Source organism: Mus pahari, chromosome X (genome assembly GCF_900095145.1).
Source record: "Mus pahari chromosome X, PAHARI_EIJ_v1.1, whole genome shotgun sequence".
NCBI classification, from domain to species: Eukaryota; Metazoa; Chordata; class Mammalia; order Rodentia; family Muridae; genus Mus; species Mus pahari.
Window position 1 is genome coordinate 89,524,277 of NC_034613.1, and position 9,488 is coordinate 89,533,764.

The window sequence follows — 9,488 nt, forward strand, 5'->3', positions numbered from 1 at the left end:
ATATATATATATAGGCAAACCACTCGTATAAATTAAAACTATAAATACTGTATGCAAGAAATAAGTCACAAATCATGGCACACATAATTGCAGGCATTGGGGTGTGGAACTGAGTCTAAGCCAGGAGGATCACAAGTTTGAGACTGCGGATGCTATAGAGGAGTGAATTGAGTTTAATCATTGCCTCAGCAACTCAGTGAGATCTAAAAGTAAATGTTAAAAAAATAAAGATGGGGGGCTGGTGAGATGGCTCAGTGGGTAAGAGCACCCGACTGCTCTTCCAAAGGTCCAGAGTTCAAATCCCAGCAACCACATGGTGGCTCATAACCATCCCTAACAAGATCTGATGCCCTCTTCTGGAGTTTCTGAAGACAGCTACAGTGTACTTACATNTAATAAATAAATAAACCTTAAAAAAAAATAAAGATGGAAATTATATAGCTCAATGGTAAACTGCTACTTAATTCGGTAGCATGTACAAACCCCATTATCCACAGAAGACAAGTTATGATGAAAGCTTTGTGAAAGTTGGTAGCATGTCTGCCTAGTGGACATTGAGTTTCTGTTGATAAAAGATCATTAGAAATATCTCAAAACAAAAATATATAATACATATATTATAAATTATGGGAAATTATACTTATGCTCATCTTGTGAAAAATAAATACAAATTAGGCATATTGGTGACACATGCCTGTAATCCTACTTCCTGGATGTTATCATAAAGCAGGAGGATTCTGAATTTGAGGCTGGACTTGACTATATAGCCAAACACTGTGTCAAAAAAAAAAAAAAAAAAAAAAAAAAAAACCCAGAAACAAACAAAAATAAAGAGTCACAAAGAAAAGAATGCTTAAGCTACATAAATAGTTGTGGGCTAGGTCAGACACAATTTCTGAAACATGAGATAATAAGCCAGTGGTTCAAGCCTTAATTCTAAAACAAAAGAACTTCTGAATTTGTGACCAGCTTGGAATACATAATGAAATCCAAGACACCCTAACCCTAGGCTATGACACCCCGTCTCAGAAAACAACCAAAGAAGCCAAGTTGAAGCAATTATCTCCCAAAGTGATCTTTTCCATTCATTAATCCCCAATAAAAGTCAAATTCCCAAAAGTACGTCCACTCAGGATATGAACTCTAATTGCCTTACACTTGAGACCACACACTGCAAAGGGGGTAAGGAAAGGCCAGGGAGATGGCTCAGTGGGTAAATGGGCTACGCATGTAAAAAGATGGATTTAGTACAAGCCACTCGTAACCCCAGTCCCCCCTACAGAATTGCCGTGAAGGGCCAGGCAAACTAGCCGAGTGCACAGCAGTAAAAATGAGGACTAGCAAACTTGGAGTCCAACTAGTGTAGCTGGAGAAAAAAGGAGCATGTCAACTCTTGAAAGATACGCTCTGCTGTCTACACGGATGTGAGCATTTGCGCTCTCTCATTCACAGATACAAACAATTAGTAATATTTTTTTAAAAATCAAAAGGACAAAACCTCAAAATACAGAGCCAAGAAACACTTTGACCTGTTCTGTTTAATTAGGAATCAAGGAAACACAGTAAAACACTAAAGGAGATTATGATCTGCTTTCACGACTAGTGAAACAATGTTTCTCTTTTTTATTTGCATTTTGCATTATAGGATCAGACGGGGTAGTATACTTGCCTCCATCTTGTACCAATTCATTCCTTCCTTAGCCTTTCCAAATGCTGGGATTTCAGATACATGCCCCCATATTCAGTTTCCAATTGATGAATGTTAAAAACAAACAAAACAAAACACCTTACTATAGTATCCTAGTATCAAGGTAGAAATATGGCTACTCCCACATTTACTAGACAGACTTACACTTCATCCAATTTTTGTAATAATTACTGTAGCTTGCTTTATATAAATTCAAATAAGAGCAGTTTGGATTGGGGGGGACAGCTCAGTGCAAATATTTTTGCCTAGCTTGTAACAGTCTTGAAAGGAGATCAGGAGAAAAGGACAACAGTACCTGTGATAAGTCTAAATAGAAATGTAAATTAATGTCCTATAATCATACAGGGGGATACTGTGCATCAGCTATAAAATGATGCCATTAAATGATATTTAATAGCATGACATATATGCGATCCTTAATTTGAACACCGACAAAAACCATTAATAATTCCATCCAAAAATGACAAGCTGTCAACCATTCCTCCACCGAAATTCAATTTGAACCTAGAAATAAAACACTAATGAACTAAACAAAAACCAAACAAATTAAAAAAAAACAAAACAGCAAAGTTAAAAAATTCGATTCAGAATCCTTGGAAAGTAGGGGGCTCTTCTGGAAACGTAAGGCTAGCACAGTCTTAGAAAGGCTAATGAGTGGAACAAATACCACCCAACAGGCAAAAGAAGAAAAGATAAGTTTTCTCCCGCTTCGTTTTTTTTTTTTTTTTTTTTCGGGTAAGAAGTCTTGGTATGCAGCCCTGCCTGATCCTCCTGGCTTAGCCTCAAGGGATGGCATTATAGGCATGAAGCAGTACACCAGTAAAATATTCCTTCCACACTCGTCAACCACTTACCTACGAGAGTGAGACAAGTGTTCCTTTGTCCACATCTCCTTCTGAGATATTCATGGAAACATTAACTCCTCAGAATCCTGAAAGTCAAATGGAAAGACAAATCATCCTGAACTTAACTATTGGGCCAATGTTATATTAAAAAAAAGAAAGAAAGAAGAAGAAGAAGAAGAAGAAAGAAAAAGAACGCATGGTTGGTGGCAGCGCTGCCGTCTAAGGAAGTGGAATCTAGCCGGCAGAGGTGGGTCTATGGAGGAAGACCTTGGAAGGTAACAACTGAACCTTACTACTGCTCCCATTCTCTGCTTCAAGGTACAAGAAATCTTACCACAAGCGCCCATAGAAGCGAAGAAAGCATTAACTCTTTCCCATCATGATAGACTGTATTTTCTGACACTGTAAGCCAAAGAAATCCTTGCATGTGTTGGCATGCTTGGGACTTAGATAGTGAAAGAAGAAAACCAACTCACAAATTTGCTCACATACAAATTAAAGATAACAGAAAAAGGTGCCTCTCTTAAACTGCTTCTGTCACATATTATTACCAAAGGGGTAAAACAAAGTAGTAAGGAAAATAAAAACTTGTAAGGCCAGTCTGGGCTACAGAAAGAGTGTCTCAAAACCAAAAAGGAACACAGATCTGGGATGAGGCCATGGGAGCGGGATGGGATCAGAAAAAATTCTTATCTTTACAGTAAAATTAAGCAAGTAGATTCAGGGCTAGAAAAATGGCTCAGGAGTTAAAACCACTTGTTAGTCTAAAAGGACCCAGTTTAGAATCTCAACACTCACATGGCGGCCACCAACTATCTGTAAATAGAGTTCAGGATATCTAAGGCCATCTTCAGCTCTCACCAGGCACTGCAAACACATGGTACACGGGTAATACACACAGGCAAAACACCCATAAACATAAAGTAAGAAAGGAAGATAGACAAACAGACAGAAAGGAAGGAAGGGAATCAAGTAGAATAAAATTCACAAGGCCTCATCCCTATAGAAAGAACTGTAAGCAACTAAGGGGATCTCTCGAGTGGGAGTAAGTCTTCACTAGAGAAGGGTACACTAATTGGTTAATCTAATACTAAATGGTCAGTCCTAAAAACATACATGATCAGGTTGTATGTAGGAACACACACACACACACACACACACACACACACACACACACACACAATATCTGAAATTACAAATATCCTGGGCTACATATAAGATGCTGCCAGAAAAATCAAACAAATAACAAACATAACAACTGGGGAGCTTAGATATGACACAGTGGCTAAGAGCTCTGGATGTTCTCCCAAACGATCACGGTTCGATTCAGAGCACCCACAACCATCTGTAATGCTGTAATTCCAAAGGATTAAATAGTTCCTTTTTGCCTTCTGTGTGCACCAGGAATGCACAAGGTATACATCCATATATGCATGCAAAACAAACCAAAAACAGTAACAAAAAAGCCGGGCATTACAGAGCACAGGCATGTCTCACACTGGGGAGACGAAGGCCTGAGGATGATGACTTAATGCCAGCCTAAGATATACAGTAAGACACTGTCTTTAAAAAAATAAAAATAGGTTCTGGCTTTGCCCCATCTATTACGAGAAAGGAGACTATTATCAGCAATCCAGACTGTGGACATTGCAGAAAATGTTGACATCACTCTGAAGGGGCGCACAGTCATTGTGAAGGGCTCCAGGAGAACACTGTGGAGGGACTTCAGTCCCATCAATGTGGAGCTGAGTTTCCTTGGAAAGAAAAAGAAAAGGCTCTGGGTTGACAAATGGTGGGGTAACAGAAAGGAACCGGCCACTGTCAGAACCATCTGCAGTCACGTTCAGAACATGATCAAGGGTGATAGACTGGGCTTCCGTTACAAGATGCGGTCTCTGTATGCTCCCTTCCCCATCAATGTCCTTATTCAGAATGGGTCTTTGGTTGAAATCTGAATTTCTTGGGTGAAAAATCCATCCACAGGGTTCGATGAGGACAGGTGTTGCTTGTTTTGTCTCTCAAGCCCAGGAGGATGAATGAGTTAATCCTTGAAGGAAATGATATTGAACTTGTTTCAAATTGAGCCGCTCTGATTCAGCAAGCCAGGACAGTTAAAAACAAGGACATCAGGAAGTTTTTGGACGGCATCTATGTGTCTGAGAAGGGAACCATGCAGCAGGCTGATGAGTGAGGAAGCCTCAGTTTCCCAGCTCCAGAAACAAGATCCAGATTAAAAGTACAATTTGAGTTCTTGGGGGAGAATAAAAAACTTAAATATTGAAAAATAATAAATAAATAAATAAATAAATAAATAAATAGATGGCACTCCTTTTCTGGTCTCAATGTCGCTCTGGCTACATTATATAATAGAACATGTCTCAAGGAAACCATAAAGGGGAGAATCCCAAAGAATGCAAGGACTCTCATTTTATTACATTTTCTTGAGGAAAGATCTAGTTCTATGGATCCTAGACTTGCCTTAATTACAAGGCCCCGACTGTACTCTTTTAGTTGAAAAAAAAAACAATGTTGAGTTTTATCCCTGATGTTAAGTGTATCGCAATAAAGATGTGGGGCTGGAGAGATGGCTCAGCAGTTAAGAGCACTGATTTCTCTTCCAGAGGTCCTGAGTTCAATTCCCACAACCACATGGTGGCTTACAACCATCTGTAATGGGGTCTGATGTCCTCTTCTGGTGTCTGAACACAGCTACAATGTACTCATATACATAAAATAGATAAATCTTTAAAAATAAAAAAATTAAAGAAAGCTATATAAGCCTCGCATGGTGGCTCAAATCAATAATCCCAGCACTTAGAAAGCTGAGCCAGCAACAGGGCTAGGGCTTGGGGGTAAACGCAATCGCTAGACAAGCATGAACACCTAAGTCTGAACCCCCAGGACCCAAGGAAAAACTGTGTACATCTATCTGTAAACCAGTGCCCCCTCTGAGAAGACGGAGGCAGAGATAGAAGAATCCCTGGAAGCTGAAGGGTCAAATAGCTTGGTGTATACAGTGGTATATAAAAAAAGAGATCTGCTCTCAAACAAGGTAGAAGGCAAAGCCGACACTCCAGATTGACCTCTGACCTCCATGTGCACATATGGACACACAGACAGGCATGTATATACCTGCACCCAGAAAGAGGGAAACTCGCTGGGCAGTGGTGGCACACGCCTTTAATCCCAGTACTTGAGAGGCAGAGGTAGGCAGATTTCTGAGTTGGAGGCCAGCCTGGTCTACAGAGTGAGTTCCAGGACAGCCAGAGCTATACAGAGAAACCCTGCCTCAAAAAACAAAAACACAGAAACAAAAAAACAAACAAAAAAACTAAAACAAAAACAATAAAACAATGAGGGAAACTCAATTCTGGAGATGGGTAAAATGAGAGGATTTAAACAGAATCATTTTCTATAAGAGGCTAAGACAATGTTTGATGCTAATCTGATCAACAACCCTATTTCTAACCAAGCTACAAAACAAACACACAAATGAAAAGTTTTACAAAGACTCAGATAGCTAACTTTTTTTTTTTTTTTAAATAATCCCGAAACCACCAAGTAGTCTTAGAAATTCTTGCAGTGCCACGGTTTTCTTACTCTACTGATGCATTCTTCTTTTACAAGGTCTTGTTATGATTCATTCCTTGAGAGGAGGCCACTCTTCAACATTTTCCAATTATATTTATCTATGTGTGGGTGTTCCATGTGTTGTACTGCAGGTAGACGGCAAGAGACAACACGTGGGAGTTGGTGCTCTCCTTGAGTTGGGTAGCTTTCAGGGGCTTGAACCCAGCCTGTCAGTTTGTTGGGTGACAAGCACCTTTACCCACTCATCCCCCTTTTGGAAGGCCATTGAATTTTAAGATCCTGCTAAAGAGAAAATAGTCACATCGAATGTAAGGGCACAATGGCTTCTACCCTTACACTGGCATACTTTTGGGAAAACTTCCTCTCTCTATGGCTATTTTTAAGACAAGGTCTCACTCTGGCTCTCCAGCTGGCCTGCAAGTTGCTAAGTAAACCAGGCTCAAATTCACAGCACCACCTGCCTCTGCTCTCCGGAACAGGGTATAAGCTCTCCGGAACAGGGTCTAAAGGCATGTGCCATGATATCTAGCCAATTATGACTATTAGTTCTTGTCTGAAACTTACTCTCACCTCACCTACAGAGGCATGTACCTGTAGACTCAGTTAACCGGAAGACCAAAGCATTATGATTGCTTCAGGCTAACGATTCAAGGCTAACCTATGGGGGAAAAAAATCTAAAATGTGAACAGAATTTTCAAAATTTCCTACAATTGAATCCCAGTCATCCTAATACTAGTAGCTATTAAAATAATACCAAATACTTAATAGTTATTAAAACAAAACAGAAAATAGGGTTTGAGGGTTCCTAATCTGTTCTCTTTGTGCATACTTATCACTACATAAAGCTGTTCCCTGGGGGCTGGCGAGATGCCTTAGCGGGTAAAAGCACTGACTGCACTTTTGAAGGTCCTGAGTTCAAATCCCAGCAACCACATGGTAGCTCAGTCACCTGTAATGAGATCTGATTCCCTCTTCTGGAGTGTCTGAAAACAGCTACAGTGTACTTACATATGATAAATAAATCTAAAAAAAAAAAAAAAAAAAAAAAGATCTAAGGGAAGAAAACTAAAAAGCCAGGCAGTGGTGGCACACTTCTTTAATCCTGGCACTTGGGAGGCAGAGGCAGGCAGATCTCTGAGTTTGAGACCAGCGTGGTCTAGAGTGAGTTCCGGGACAGCCAGGGCTATACAGAGAAACCCTGTCTCAAAAAACCAAAAACCAAAACCAAAAACAAACAAACAAACAAAAACCTGTTCCCTGTCTTCAAAAGATCAGGACAGGGACCTGGAGGGTTGGCTCAGCTGTTAAAGACACTTACTGCTTTTCCGGAGAACCTAGGTTCAATGCCTGCTTCCAAATGTTTGCGAGTCATTTCAGGGGATGACATCCTTGTCTAACCTCCATGGAAATCAGGCACATGCACAGTACACATGCCTACATGTAGGCAAAACACTCATGCACATACAGATAAATAAATGAATGAATGAATGAATAAATAAATAAATAAATGGATGTATTTGAAGAGAGAGAAAAGATAAGGAGAAAGAAAGTGTTAGTTCATAGCTGCCCTTGACAGAAGGTACTATAAAAGAGAAACTGCTATGAATGGTGTTAGCTGGAACATCACTAGGTCACTCTTTTGCTTAGTGAGTCTGAAGAAGGGATAGTCACTCATTCATTCATTCATTCATTCATTCATTCATTCAGACAGCATGATATGCCTGGGAAGAACAAAGGTACTTAAATAGGAACATATCAAAGCCAGCTTTCTGATTCCTGATTCCAGTTAGCAGCTATGGATTTCTGATTATATTTTGCTACATATTTGCATGTGTTACATATTGTATACATATTTGTATATTGCAATATACATATATATATATGCATGTATGTAACGTACCTATACATATAAGCATTCAGGGGAATGTTCACATAGAGGCCAGAGGACTGAGAGTCCTACTCCATTACTCCTACTTTATTCTTGTGACACAGGGTCTCTTACTGAACCTGGAGCTAGACTTAGTGGCAGCAAGCCCCAATTGCTCCTCATGTGTTTGTCAGCTACAGCCCTAGGGTTACATGCACTCATGGTCATGCCAGGCTTTGTTTTTTAGGCTTTTACTCTTATGTGTTCACATGTGTGCGAGTCATGGAGGCTAGATGTGTATTGGATGCCCTGGAGCTGGAGTTCTAGGGAACTTGACCTGGACATTAGGACCAAACTCTTAGCCACTGCAAGAACAGCAAGACTTTTTTTCTTTTGCTTAGCCATCTCTCTACCTTCCATAGCCAGCTTTTTATGTAGGTGTTGAAAATGGAAACTGAGGTCCTTATGTGCTCTGACCCACTAATAATTTAAAATGTAAGAATAGGGCTGGTGTCCAGTAGTAGACTGCTTGTCTAGTATCCCTAAGGTCCTAGGACCACACGCCAGCAGTGTCAACAAAAAAATAAAAAAAATGTCAAGATGTCAGCCAGGCGTGGTAGTGCATGCCTTTAATCCCAGCAATCGGGAGGCAGAGGCAGGCGGCTGTGAGTTCGAGGCCAGCCTGGTCTACAGAGTGAGTTCCAGGACAGCCAGAGCTACACAGAGAAACCCTGTCTCGAAAACTCAAAAAAAAAAAAAAAAAAGATGTTAAGCCTGGTGACAAAGGTGTGTAATTGCCTGCAATTCTAGCTACTGGGAGGCTGAGGCAGGAAAAACAAAAGTATAAGTTTGCCTGGGCTACAGAGTGAATTCAATGGAAGCCTTCCTCGTCATCTTCATCTTATTCCTCATCGTCGTCTTCCTCCTCCTCCTTGACTGATTTATTTATTTTATGTATATGAGTACACTGTGGCTGTCTTCAGACACCCCAGAAGAGGGCATCTGATCCCATTACAGATGGTTGTGAGCCACCACATGTGGTGGCTTGGACTCAGAACCTTTGGAAGAGCAGTCAGGGCTCTTAATCACTGGGCCATCTCTCCAGCATACTGTAAAACTTCAAATACTTACATAAAAAATTTGGCAGTGTGGGCTGGGGATGCTGAAAAAATGGCTCAGTGGTTAAGAATACCGGCCACTCCTCCTGGGGACATTTTCCCACTTCTGGACTCTACTATCCATGCATGTGGTGCACACATCAATATAGGCAAAATATTCATACACATAAAATAACAACTTAAAACTGTTTTTATAGAAAATGAGAGGGTTGTGGGTATAGCTCACTGGTGAGGCATGAACATGGACATACATCTGACCATTCTGGGGTGGTAGAGTGGGCTTTGAACTAAGTTCAGTTATCGACTGTTTGCCTAGCATGTGCGGGGCACCCTAGGTTCAATTTCTTGAACCGCAGGG

At 40.5% G+C, this 9,488-nt stretch overlaps 1 pseudogene; it reads left to right on the top strand.

The window, feature by feature from the left end:
* The first annotated feature begins 473 nt into the window (after positions 1–473).
* LOC110314439 lies at positions 474–4,744 on the top strand (annotated as a pseudogene).
* The last annotated feature ends 4,744 nt before the right edge of the window (positions 4,745–9,488 follow it).